Below are 14,709 nucleotides of genomic sequence, written 5' to 3'. Positions count from 1 at the left end.
TGATTTCTTGGCTATCTTATTTATTTTCAATTCCTTTATATTTTATTTATCTTGTTTTAATCTTGTTTCTTATCTTGTTTCCAGCACCTAAATAAAACCCTAAAGAACCCTAGCTTTGTTGTCACCTTCCCTATTCATTCCTTATTATTCTCCATTGGGTCTAGAGCTTTCGAGGTTTGATTCTTCAACAAGAGCAACGTTCCTCAATCCGCCACCGCTTCCCTATCACTCGTTGTATTATTAATCAAAGAAATCTTGAATTACAAAGTTTAATGAAGCCTCCTTTATATAGGGGCTGAGTTCTAAAGGTCCTAAGTAACTAATGATAAATAATAATAAACTAAACATATCTTAACTCTAATTCCTAATAAAATAATAACTAAAGATAATATTTTTAACCCAACCTTAATTCCTAATAAAATAATAAATATAATCCTAAAAGATAATGTATCATCCTATATTAAGTTATATTACAAATAATCAATCAAAAATATTGAAAATTCGTAATATTTACAAAATCCCGTATTAATCCAATAGGATTTTCTGCATGCACCGTCTTCAGTAAAATAGCCATATCTTGAGTTCCCGATATCGGATTGATGCGATTCAAGAACCGTTGGAAAGATAAGAGACATACGGTTGTATCCCCAGAAGAAATCTTGACTAAATAAGATCAGGATCCCATTAAAAAAGTCGTTGTAAATCTGCTTCTATTCTGATATTCTTTTCCAATGCTTGGACGAGTGGATCATTTGGAAGAGTTATTACTTCTTCCTTTGATGTGAGCCTTGTGATGCATGTATCATCCTCCCTTTCTTAAAAAATATTCGACCTCGAATCTGAAACATTAAAGGGAGCAACATTAGAATCGTTTAATGATTCATTCACATTATACTTACCGAATAGATATGCTTTGAATCTTCGAGACTTTGTTCTTCTAATAGGTTCGAGTAGAAACATTAGTCCAAAGAAGCATGTATTATGGACTCTTGTGCATGTATCATTCCCCCACTCCTCAAAAGGATTCAACCTTGAATCTAAAAATCCAAGAGAAAGAGACTTAGATGTGTTGAAAGGAAAACTTGTGAAACATTTACCAGGATCAATGTGATATGTCTTTATGCGTTTCAGTCGAGGTTTATTCTTTGTAGGAAATGATTTCTTGTAGTCTTGAAATCCTCTTTTGCATACAAGTCTTGTAATATGATGTTTAGGTTGAAATTCAACATGGTGTCGACCACTGTTTGCTTTCTGTATGATTTCTTCAGATAATTTCTCCATGGTTTTATTAGTGTGGTGAGAATGAGTGTTTAAAAACATGTCAACTGGTTTGTTAAAGTAATCTCTTAAGTCTCCTAAGTGTGGTTCATGAATTAATAATTCTCGACAGGAGATTTGTGGATTGTAGAACCTGTTTAGTTGGCAAGGAAACTCATATACAAGATAAAACTCATTAAAAGTACTTTTAAAAGTATGGGTAGAAATATCAGAAATATCCGAGTTATCATGATATACATTTTTTATATGTTCAATTCTTGGAATAGTAGCATGCTTAAGAGTATACCTTCGTGGTAGTGGATCGTCTAATGTGTTTTGCTTACCTCGGTCAGCTACGCACTTAAAGGATTTGTGTTTAGTATGGATGACAACTTCACGAGCCTTACCTTGTAAGAAGGAGAATAAGTATGTTACAATGTCATTAAAATGAGTAATAAAATACTTACCTTTGGACTCCTGTAAATCATGACTCTTCATTGATATGGCATAGTGATTAGGGTTTTCAGGTGGTAACCCGTCAGGAGGGTCATTTAATATTATTCGACAACTCTTGGCTATGGAAGATGGTGTGGGCCAGTCTCGTGTTGCTTTTACTATTTCATCATTTACATGGATTTCTTGTGCACGAACTATAAAGCCTGTAGAGTTGTTCAAATCATGTTTCGTCATTAAGATGGCGTCACGACTAAGGCTTTCCTGGATATAGCCTTTTTTGTAACAAATCCAACTCTTTGGTTTCTTCGAGATTATATGTTTGACGAGGTATGATGGAACCTTGAATTAGATTGGTTTGGCGTTGTTTTCCTCTTTTCAGTGGTAGTTCGTTAGGTAGATCACCTAACATTTCTCGAAAATCCTGTAAAAGAGATGAAAACACACTAGGCAAATCCTTGTTAATGTTAGAAATCGAAACAATTGATTCCCTAAAGTGAACAAGGATGCAAGGCTATTTGTAAAGAAGGTTCTCTCTTAATTCTTTTGTGCTCACACATAGATTTTGAGTCACTTTTTCTTCTCACATTTAGGTTCACTCACCTCCCATGTGTCATTATTCTTTTGGCTTTTATAACTAGTGACCTCTTTTGCTTTTGCCTCTTTCTCAACTTTTTCTTTTTTTGCTTTCCGTACCTCCTCACAAATTATCATTTGATCTTTAGGGACTAGAAGTGTGTCATTCTTTACTGGTCGTTCTTTCTCCTTGTCAGGTTTGTCATCTCTTGCCTTTTTTAGTGAAGATGGAGTAGAAGATGAGGAAGGATTTGAAGGATTACCTTGGTAATGTTCACTTAATCGAGATCTCCTTTGGATTTGTGCTTTGATTGTCATTGATTTCTTTAGTGCGTCTTCAAGGTTTTCGTACCCTTGTAGATCAAGAAGATCAATGATGTTTAAGTTTAAGCCGACGATGAATCTTGACACTGTGACCTCTTCTTTTTCGGTTATGTTAGCCCTATTGAGTAAGGACTGCATCTCCTTATAGTACTCTTCAACTGAACTTCTACCTTGTCGAAGTCGGTCTAGTCGTAGTTTAACTTCTCGTGTATAATGTGTCGGTAGGAATCACTTCCTCATGGTTTGTTTGAGGTTGCTCCAAGAAGTGATTGTTGGAATTTGGAAGTTCTGGATCTTTTTCCTTGTTTGCATCCACTAAGTTCGAGCATATCCTTCGAATTGTGTGGTAATGAGGTGAACTTGTTTAGCTTGGGGGCAGTCATGGTATGCAAACATGAGATCAACTTTTCCTTCCCATTAGATGTACCTGTCTGGATCATTGTCTCCTTTGAAAGACGGGATCGTGAACTTTGGTTTTGCAAAGAGTTTGGGTGCTTGAAAACGTGGTTGTTCTCGCCCGGTACCAAAAGTTCAGCATTGTTTGATCTTGGATTCTGGTTTGGTAGATCCAGTTTTGGTTTTTTTCGTTCTCTCACGATTTCATCAAATCTTTCAACTTGAGTCGTGAGTCGGGTAAGTGTGGCTAAGATAGCCGTAAGTGTCTTGTTGTTATTGTCGCCTATCTTGAAATCATAACACTCAAAAGAAATTTTAAAGTAAAATAAAAATAAAAGGACGAAAATTCAACAAAGCAAGAAACCTCACAAGTCACTCCAAGAAAGTAACACAACGAGAGGCAAGTAAGCCGATCTTGTACTCTTTAAAACTCACTTTACCAAGTAGTCTTCCACAGTTCGTATCGGAGTTTGATTACTAGCAAATGCGATAAGTAAAAACTTAAAAGTTCTAAGAGGCCAAACAAGGGTTTGACTCCAAGAGAACGAGAATGCAAAGAAGGAATAAGTATGCAAACTCTTTAGTCCTACTAACACAAGAAAGATAATGTGTTAGATAATGCACAAGAACAATAAAAAGAAAAAACAAAAGAACTTAAAGTACTAAGAGTCAAAGAAAAAAAAAAGAACCAACCCAGAAACCTGGAAAACGCTGGATCAACTTGAGCAACATTTTTCAGGGGGTTACCGGTGTCCAAAATTTTTGGTATAATTCTTTAATGTCTTTCGATGCGTCAAGAAACCACCTGTAAAATTTCAGAACCAATACCTTCAGTAGTATCCAGTGGACTCTGTTGAACGGTGAGTCCTCAAACAATCTATTTTTCTTGATCGCTTTGTTCGAAGGTGTTCTTGATCTCCAAATATTCTGATTTTTTTGTGTAAATGATCTTAAATATATGAAGTTTCAATATGGAAATTTTCACCACGAAATTCCTCCTGTAGAATTTTCAAGAAATTCGACAAGATCCTAGACCGAATATGCCGATGAAACTTGAAGAACGTATTTGAAGGCTCTAATGAACTCCGATTTGGGTGAATTTCGGACTAGATATTTATATTAGGATGAATATTATATCTGGAGAAAATCAGCCCTAAATACCTTCGTTTGCAATTTTTTTTGAAATTTTGGCTTTTTTTGTTTTTTTTAAAAAATAGCAAACTAACAAGAATGATTTGAATCTAAATTAAAATTAAATAAAAAGAACCTGAAACGATGAATCTTTTCTGGACTAGCTCCGTTGGGATACCTTGACGGTTTTGTGTGCAAGAACAAGCAATATTGCTTGCTTCTTTCCAAGAATCGACCCAAATCTGATATCAATTGATAGGGAAGCGGTGGCGGGTTAATGAATGTTGCTCTTGTTGAAGAATCAAACCTAGAAAGCTCTAGACTCGATGAAGAACAATGATGAATGAATAGAAAAGATGGTGGCAATAGCTAGGGTTCTTTTAGGGTTTCTTTGAGGTGCTGAAAACAAGGTAAAAAACAATATTAGAACAAGATAAACAAAATAAAGAAATTGAAAATAAAATAAGATAACCAAGAAATCAAAAGATCTCCCTTATGAAGGTAAACGGTAAAGATGATTGATGACGTGGATGGATATGCGGAAAATTGATGGATAATGTCCTATCGAGCCCTCCTAGTCGTAATGAAAAGGAAAACAAGATAATATGGCTCTAACCAACCCTCCTAGTCGCGATGAAAAGGAAAATTGGAGTGTGAAGATTAATATCCCTTACAAGAACTTGAAAGAACTCAAGGAGAAGAAGCTTCGAAGGCACAAGACAATCAACACTTGCAAAAACGAACTCTCGTTGTATTATTAATCAAAGAAATCTTGAATTACAAAGTTTAATGAAGCCTCCTTTATATAGGGGCTGAGTTCTAAAGGTCCTAAATAACTAATGAATAAAATAATAATAAACTAAACATATCTTAACTCTAATTCCTAATAAAATAATAATAACTAAAGATAATATTTTTAACCCAACCTTAATTCCTAATAAAATAATAAATCTAATCCTAAAAGATAATGTATCATCCTATATTAATTTATATTACAAATAATCAATAAAAATATTGAAAATTCGTAATATTTACAAAATCCCATATTAATCCCGTATAGGATTTTCTGCATGCACCGTCTTCAGTAAAATAGCCATATCTTGAGTTCCCGATATCGGATTGATGCGATTCAAGAACCGTTGGAAAGATAAGAGACAGAAGGTTGTATATACAGAAGACATCTTGACTAAATAAGATCAGGATCCCATTCAAAAAGTCATCGTAAGTCTGCTTCTGTTCTGATCTTCTTTTCCAATGCTTGGACGAGTGGATCATTTGGAAGAGTTATTACTTCTTCCTTTGATGTGAGCCTTGTGATGAATGTATCAACGAGAGTTTTGTTTTACAAGTGCTGATTGCCTTGTGCCTTCGAAGCGTCTTCTCCTTGAGTTCTTTCAAGTTCTTGTGAGGGAGATTAATCTTCACACTCCAATTTGCCTTTTCATCGCGACTAGGAGGGTTGGTTAGAGCCATATTATCGTGTTTGCCTTTTCATTGCGACTAGGAGGGCTCGATAGGACATTATCCATCGATTTTCCGCATATCCATCCACGTCATCAATCATCTTTACCGTTCACCTTCATAAGGGAGATCTTTTGATTTCTTGGTTATCTTATTTTATTTTCAATTTCTTTATCTTTTGTTTATCTTGTTCTAATATTGTTTCTTACCTTGTTTTCAGCACCTCAAAGAAACCCTAAAAGAACCCTAGCTATTGCCACCACCTTCTCTATTCATCATCATTGTTCTTCATTGAGTCTAGAGCTTTCTAGGTTTGATTCTTCAACAAGAGCAACATTCATTAACCTGCCACCGCTTCCCTATCAGATTGTTTTGTTTAGTCCCTCGATTATTAAAGTTACAAAATGACCATCCGACTATTCATATGCTTCAAACTCGTCATTTTCCACTAAGTTAAACGTTAATATGCTGATTGAGATATGATAAAATCATATATTTAACGATGTCTATTGGCCGCTCTGCGGTATTAGGCTTAAAGCACCAACTTGACAGCATAATATAAATGGAAAGTTGATCCAAAATACAACTCAAATGGTCCTAGATTCAAATTTTATCATATCCTAATCAATATATTAACGTTCAGCTCAAATTATCATCAAATTTTTAACAAAAAATATGAGTGTTATAACTATTTTTTTTATCAAAAATCAAATTTAAAATAATTGTGACTTTATTTTGGTTCAATTTGAAATTTGGAGTCATCAACAACATTTGAGTTAGGTAGGTCGAATAATAAATTTTTTTTTAAAAAATATTAAGAAAAATCATTTTAAAGACAAATTGGGTTGTGTATTACCAGAAATTTGTTTTTAAGGATTTAAGAGTTTATTACGTGTGTGGAAGGGTAATTACCTCCACAACACCCGTAATCGGTACCTCTCGGTTATATGTTATCTAAGTAGTTAAATTATATATTCAAATCCAAAATTTAAATTAATATCCTTTTATTTTGATGAATAAATTTTTGAAAAGAGTGAATTTCTTTGTAAAATATTTGACTAAGAAATAATTTAATTCACTAGGTTTTGTTTAAAAAAACATGTTCCCTTACTACGTAAATTAACATAAATTGAAATTCAGTCATGTTGAATGTAATTTCGTTAACCCACAACGTAAGACAGCATTGCCTTTGATAATCTTTTAGAAAACAAGAAAACAATACATGATTTATGAATGCAACAATAATAATTGACATAAACATAATGAAATATCCTCGTAATATAACAAATAATTTAGATAAACTAAGATAACAAAAACAAAACAAAAAAATATGTATTTATTATAATAATTCCACTTTAAAAAATTATATATCATTATTCAAACTTAAACATATTTTACATACTATTTTTTTAGAAATAATAGAATATAAATAAATATCGAGTAACCATAGAATATTAATTTTATTCGAATAACCCTCGAAAGGGCACTCCAGGTTTTTGGAGGTCTTCTAGAGATTAGTCGAATAACAAGAGGCCTTGAAAAGAAAAGAAATAATACAAAGCCTTTTTTATAAAATATATCTAATAAAGTTTATCAAAAATCACCTTTAATAGAGTATAATTACATACATTAGTATATAACACATTTTTATGCAATATTTAATGAAATAAATAATATATTTATATGTATAGAAACAAAGAGAACTAAAATATAAATATTAATAATTCATGAGCTAAAATAAACAAATAACAAAAAAACAGTCGCCAAAGATGTGATTATACACTTTAATTTATGACTAAATCGAAAGAAACTAAATTAACAGGTGTTAAACATGTAAAATCCATAAAATTAAGTCAGTGACCAAATACAACGCGCCTAAAATTTAAAGTCCATATTAAAAATAAGAATTTTAATTAGTGACTGAAACAAATAGCTTACAAAACTCAGATGGCCAAGAATGCTATTATACCTACACACCAAAACATTGTTGTCCTAGCTCCTAAATGGTGCCGTTTAGGAATCCATATGTCACACCCACAATTTTCAATATAAATTTATTGAATAAATTAATTGAATTTTTAAGGATTAAACTGTAAGTTTCTGAAAATTTTTGGACTAGTTTAAAAAATCTAGGAAGTTCAGGGACTTAGTCCTGAATTTTTTCAATTTGTTGGTCTGTTGAAAATAAATAAATAGAGTTGGGGTTAAGGGGTTTTGAACCCTATTGCATAGGGTGATGAATAATCACGCCTTAGCCATTAGCTAGGGCATTTGAGCTTTATTTATATTATATATATATATATATATATATATATATATATATATATATATTGGGTTCAAGTATGAAAATACCCATAACTAAACCCTTATGAAATCCTAACCCCAAACCAAGCCATCCCTATCGCCCCTCTGGCCAGCCAATTTGGTTCAGGTATGAAAATACCCATAACTAAACCCCTTGTGAAACCCCAAACCAAGCCATCCCTGTCGCCCCTCCGGCCAACCACCTCTGGATGACGATCGAGTGCACCACCGTCACCATCGGACTCATCAAACCAGCGATCCAACCCTGACCTTAGATCATCCATTTAGGCCATCGTTCATCGCGTAGAGAGAGAGAGATCGTTTGGCTACCATCCTCGTTGCTCACTGCTTTAATCAGTAGTACAGGTCACCGCTACCCCCATTAGGCGTGCCAGACCATTACGAACCAACCCTTGCCAGCTACTCTCATCCAACCGTCGCTGTTCGTCGGGGAGATACGTTAAAAGCTTCGTTGAAACCCCTTGTCGCCTCAGTTCATTACGAATTTCAGCCAGCCTAGACATCGGTTCACCGCACCGCCACCTTAGCTAGCCATCTCGTTCCCGTGCGCTCAAAACCCAACCGGTGGGCCACTATATTGCCATCGTTTCCCTTTTCCCCGTCGTGTGTAAGCTTTCAAATGTTTTGTTTCGATTATTTTTTGTGATTTTGGCTAATTTTTGAGTTTGGTGTTGCAAATGATGAATTAAATATGCACTCACCTGACGTCCATAGCTTACAAACTATCCTTAGAAATTCACATTCATCCTTAACTCTAATTTTGCTTGATATAGACTTCAATAATATGTAAATGAACATCATTATAAGACATATATTTCAAACCACATGTTAGAATCTCACTAACATAGGCCTACAATGGAAAATAAATTCCAAAAACATTTCGATGCTCATTTGATATAATTTCCATGTCAAAGCATAAATGTTGACTTTATCACTTCAAGCTGACCATTCCAACTCCTTTTTATCAAATTTATCCAAACTTCACATAACACTTTCATTTAAGTTCCCAGCTTTTCCATATTTATGATTTTATACTAAACTTTCTTAACTTCCCAAAATAACCCAATTTCACATTCTAACAACAATTTCAACACTCTAACATAAATTTCAAGTATAGTACAACAACTATTTAAAAATTACACATGAACCCCATAACTTTTTATATTTTTCAAATAGGTTCCCAACATTCACAAAATTACAAATTGACCCAAATTTTTCTAAAGCTTGTAGAAATTCCAAATCATTTCTAAGCTTAGGAATTTTTTCACAAATTTTCTCTAATTTCTTCCTTATGGTCGAACACTATAGGGGTTAGGGTTTCAAGGTTTTCACTTGATTCGAGCATGAAATCAACCTTGATTCAATATTTCAATACCTCTAAAATTAAAACCCTAACTTAATTTCATTAAATTATAATCTGTTCCCAAATTTAGGGTTAGGTCGAAATCAACATGAGCATGAATAGTCTTGTATAAGTGTTTTTATTCATCAATCAAGCTTGTAAATGATTCTACAACCTAAATAACATCAAAATCCATCATCATTTCTTAAAACCCTAACATGAACATAAACCCTAGAATTTAGGATCTTTGAACACAAGCAATATTAGGATGTAATAATGGTACCAAATGATAACAGTTTTCTATTTCACAACTTGATCAAAAATCCAAAGGAAATTTCTTGAAAATGCAAAATAATTTTTTTCACCTTGTTCCATGAAGCTCACGGATAAAGGGCTGAAAAATACCCAACTTTCATGAAATTTCTCCTTAATTTCATGTTAATTTATCATGTATTTAAGGTTAAATGAATTTTAAACTCATTTATTTAAAAAATGACAATTTTACCATTAATGAATCCTTATATTTAACATATATTGGTATTTCAGAATAAATTTTTAATTTGTGTTTTGGGATATAACAACCTATTGTATGTACATTGAGAGTCATAGGTGCATTTCAACATACTTTGAGTATGATGGTTATCGATCAATTTTTTTAATGCATTATTGCATTTTAGTACCAGTACTTTGTGTACTATGGCACTATGTGCGCAATGATGGTGTTCATAATAAGAACTTGTTAATACCTTGAATAAGGTGGTTATCGATCGATTTTGTTTAATGCATTTGTTGAATTTTCGTATTAGTACATTTGCGTACTTTCAGCACTATATGTGCATTGATGGTGTTCATAATGAGTTTGTGAATTATCATTTGATATTAGTATAGTGTTGTTGTTACTACGGTACATATACTTTCGTTTAACACTTATGTGCACTTTATGTACCTTGCATTCTTATCTGTCATACATTGGGTCGTGAATGGATATTTTTAAATAGATGATTGATAAGTATGCTATGAATAAAAATGATTCACAGGTTATGTGACGAAAATTTGGCTTATCAAGTCAGTTTTATGTTTATATACATTTTATACGATTTAATTCGTATTTTGATATTTTATGGCTTACTTATGCTTTATAATGTTTTACTTACTCTTCTTACGCTCACTAAGTGTATACTTAGCGTGTGATGATTTTCACGCGTAGGTAAAAGGAGCAGTGGAGTAAGGAGCTGATCTTGACATCAATCATCGAAGATTACTTACTGTTATCAGTAATGACATATTGTTGTTGTTTTAAGTTTCTAGTTGGCATGTATACATGAAAATGAGTTCGTACTGTTTTAATATGGGTTTTAACACATGTTATAGTAGAGTTTTATTTATTTATTAAACCGTTTTATTTAAAGAAATCAAATTTACTAGTTTTCAAGTACATAAACATTTTAAAAGACAAGTGACATTTATGACTCATGTATAGGGACGTCTACGAAAAATGGGTGTTACAATCGACGAACTCTTTGATTATTTAAAAGGCATATCAGTGTTTTCTAAGATTAATATTTGATTAAGATATTATTAGTTAAAGGTTAAAGAAGAACATATTCATAAGACTATTTTCAGGAATTGATAAGGACATTGAGAATTAGTAGTTATGTTGTTTGGGTCAATAAACACTCAAGCAACGCTTATGGATTTGATGAATCGAGTGTTTTAATCATATTGGGATCAAGTGTAGTGGTACAATTTATGATAATTTAGTTTACTCGAAGACTAAGAAAGATCATGACGTGCATCATCGTATAATACTCCAAATTCTCTGAGATAAAAACCTATGTGTTAATTTGTTAAAGTGTGGATTTTGGGTCATCAAAAATTGCTTTTATTAGCCATGTCATTTTTGTATAAGGAATAAGAATGGATTCCAAGAAAGTACAAGTTATTCATGAATAGAGAACTCCATAGAATGTTTTTGAAGTTTAGAGTTTTGTGGAACTCGCCGATTATTATCAAAATTTGTAAAGAACTTCTTGATGATCGTCTCTCCACTTACCAAATTATTAAGGAAAAGGATATTGATAGAAGTTTCAGTACTAGTGTAATCAAAATCAGAGTTACTATGTTAAGAAGTGACTCCTAAATGTTATGTGACTTTATGAATAAGCTAAAGATACAGAATTGTAAAATCTGCCAAATTCTATGATCTTGAAAGTAACTTTGGAAAATAGCTATAAACTCTATAGAAGGTATTAGAAGGTTATTCTTATACCGTTGGAATTGTATGTCAATCTAGTTTCACATAAAATAGACAAAAACCGATTTCATATTGTATGTTAGAAGATATGTATTTTTAACGGATGATAGGTCAGACATCGGGGCAGCAGATCCTGCTCAAAACAGATTTTGTAAGATGGATTAGAAAGATTACTTTATATGGTTAGATTTTTATTCGAGTCTAGTTTATAATGGTATAAATGGAATAATTTTTAAGTGTGTAGTTTAATACATAATATTACTTATTTACAAGTAGCACAAACTGTCAGAATAAGGAAATTATGAAAAACAAACCATTTTATAAGGATTATGTGTTTTATAATGATGCATTTCATAATGGTTTGATGTGCGTATTAATGCAAGAAGTAAAGTCATGGTTTATGTTTCAAGAAAACTTAAGATTCATGAAAGAAATTATCTAACTTATGATCTAGAGTTAGCAGTTATTGTACTTGCTTTGAAGATATATTGTCACTATATTTTTGTGAGTGATGATACATTTACATCGATCATAAGGGAACAAAAATTTGAAGTATTTATCGAATAAAAATGATTAAAATTTGATACAAATGAGATAGATTAAACTTCTTAAAGATTATAAGTTGGTTATCAACTACAGTCCAGGGAAGGCTAACGTAGTAGCTGATGTGTTAAGTGGGAAGACATTCTCTGTTCTAAGAGCTTTGGTGGCTCAATTATCAATAAAAGGAAAATTGTGCAGTGATCATAGAATTGAGAATAAAATCTATACTATTGGATCGAATATAAGATCTTCAAAGAAAGGATGAAAAGTGTCTGTCAAGGATTGAACAAGTAAAAAAAAGGTAAAACCAAAGACTTTAAAATTAAGTCTGATAGACTTTATTACAAGACTATATTTAACACCCAACAAGAAGGATTCAATCTAGGATATTGTTGGTAAATTATCTTAGTGAACGCATATCATCTCAGTCCAAATTGATCATTCTATAGAAAAGTACAGTGAATGGTATAATAAGTGAATTATTTTATTATATGAAATGTTTATCTCGATAAGGATCCAAGGGTTATTTAAAGAATTTTGGAAATCTTTATGTTAAACCTTGGGAATTCGACTTAATTTTTAATATTGTTTTCATCTTTAAACGGATGAACAGTTTGAGAGAACTAGTCAGGTTCCAGAAGATATGTTAAGGGCAAGTGTAATTGGATTCAAAGAATCATGGGAAAAGTATTTGCCTTTAGCAAAGTTTGTTTATAATGATAGTTATTAGATGAATATTAAGATGATTCCCTATGAAATTTTATAAATAAGGAAATGACGAATGTCATTGAACTGTTATGAACTCAAAGATCAAGATGTAGTGGGTCCTGATTTAATCAAGGAATGAGAAGACAAAGTGAAACTTTTACAAGCTAAACTTCAAATTGCTACTGATTGACAAACTCGTATTCAGATTTGAAAGAAAAATATATTGAATATCAAGTGGATGATAAAAGTATTCCTTAAAGTATCACTATGGATGAAAGAATTAAGTTTCATACAAAAAGGAAAACTGAATCCAAGATTTATCTGTCCGTATTAGATTGTGAATAGAGTTGGTCCGGTGACTTATCAACTAACTTTACCTCTAGAAACGAATATGATTCATAATGTGTTTCATGTATCAATTCTCAGGATATATCGTTCGAATATTTCTCAACGTTCTCATATCTCACTGGTAAAAGTTCTTTCGTGAAATTATAAAGTCGAAGAAGTAATATGAAAAAGAGAAGTAAATATGAGAACATGTTTTCTCACCTTTTGGATCAAGTACTGTTGAAAATTTGAGGACGAATTTTCTTAACGGGGAGAGTTGTAATATCCCCAAAATTTTGGCAAGTGACCAAAATGTAATTTTTGAAAGTTTAGTAGTCAAAGTACAAATTATGGAAAAGTTTAAGGACCAAAGTGGTAATTTTCCAAAAAATGTTATCCCGTAAATGAATAGTTCACCCCATGAATGAAGTTTTCCTAGGAATCAAATTTTTTATCCGAAATTTGTATTAAAAGATAAAAAGTGATAAAGTTTGGTAAAATATTCGGATAATCAGATCAAAAAGAAAATTTAGGAAATTTTGAAGAATAACATTAAAAGGTAAATAATGTCATTTCCATATTTTTATTTTAGTAGAATTTAACACGGATCATCATATTTAAGATTTATTTCTCATGTTAAATTGAGATTGTTATATTAAAGTCAACATATTGTAATTTTTGGAAAAATGCAAGGAAAAAGTTGGAAGATGAGAAATTCTTTGTCCATTTTTTTTATTTTGATTATGTAAGGATGATGGAAACATGGTAATTTGGTAACTATCATGATTTTAAAGGATAAAAAGGTCTTTTAGTATAAAATAAATTTCAAATTCATTTTAAATGGTTATAAGCTGAGTGTACTAAGATTTTTAATGTGAAAATTTTTGAAACTTGTTCTTCTTCAAACTCCAAGCCGTTAACTCCATTACAAAGGTAAGAAAAATTTATTTCTTATTTTCAAGCCAATGTATTAGGTTTTTGGAAGAAATTATGAAATAGAAAATTTATCTACATGAAATTTTTTATCATTTGGTGTAATTTGTCTGCGCTTTTCATGCTTAAATCACAAGTTCATGAAATTGATCGATGAAGGGGATGTTAGATTTTTATGTTTTAAGGATGAATTTTGATGTAGTTGATGTTATAGAATCTTTTCCAAGCTTATGTGATGATAGAAAATAATTAGAAATTGTTGAATTAAAGTTTGGTGAATTAGGGTTCTTATGGAAAGTTGAAGATGAATTGAAATTAAATTGGATTTAATTGAAATTCGAATGAATTCATGCTTGAATCAAGTTGGACATTAAGCATAAAATACCCTATATAACATTCGACCTAAGAGGAAATATTGGGGGAAATATTGAAAAATTTCCCTAATCTTAGAACTGTTATTTGAATGATTCTAAAAGCCTTAGAATGTTGTTTTAGACCAATTTGAAAGTTTGTACAAGTATAAGGACCAAATTAGAAATGTTGAGAAATTAGGGAATTATAACATCCCAAAAGTTGAGTTAGTGACTAAAATTAAAGTTTTTAAAACTTAATGATCAATTTTGGAAAAATTAAAAAGTTTAGGGGTTTAATTGAATTTTTTTGTTTAGCATTGATTAGT

This window comes from Hibiscus syriacus, unplaced genomic scaffold (genome assembly GCF_006381635.1).
Source record: "Hibiscus syriacus cultivar Baekdansim isolate YM2019G1 unplaced genomic scaffold, ASM638163v2 tig00112215_pilon, whole genome shotgun sequence".
Taxonomy (NCBI): Eukaryota; Viridiplantae; Streptophyta; class Magnoliopsida; order Malvales; family Malvaceae; genus Hibiscus; species Hibiscus syriacus.
This window is presented reverse-complemented; position numbering follows the sequence as displayed.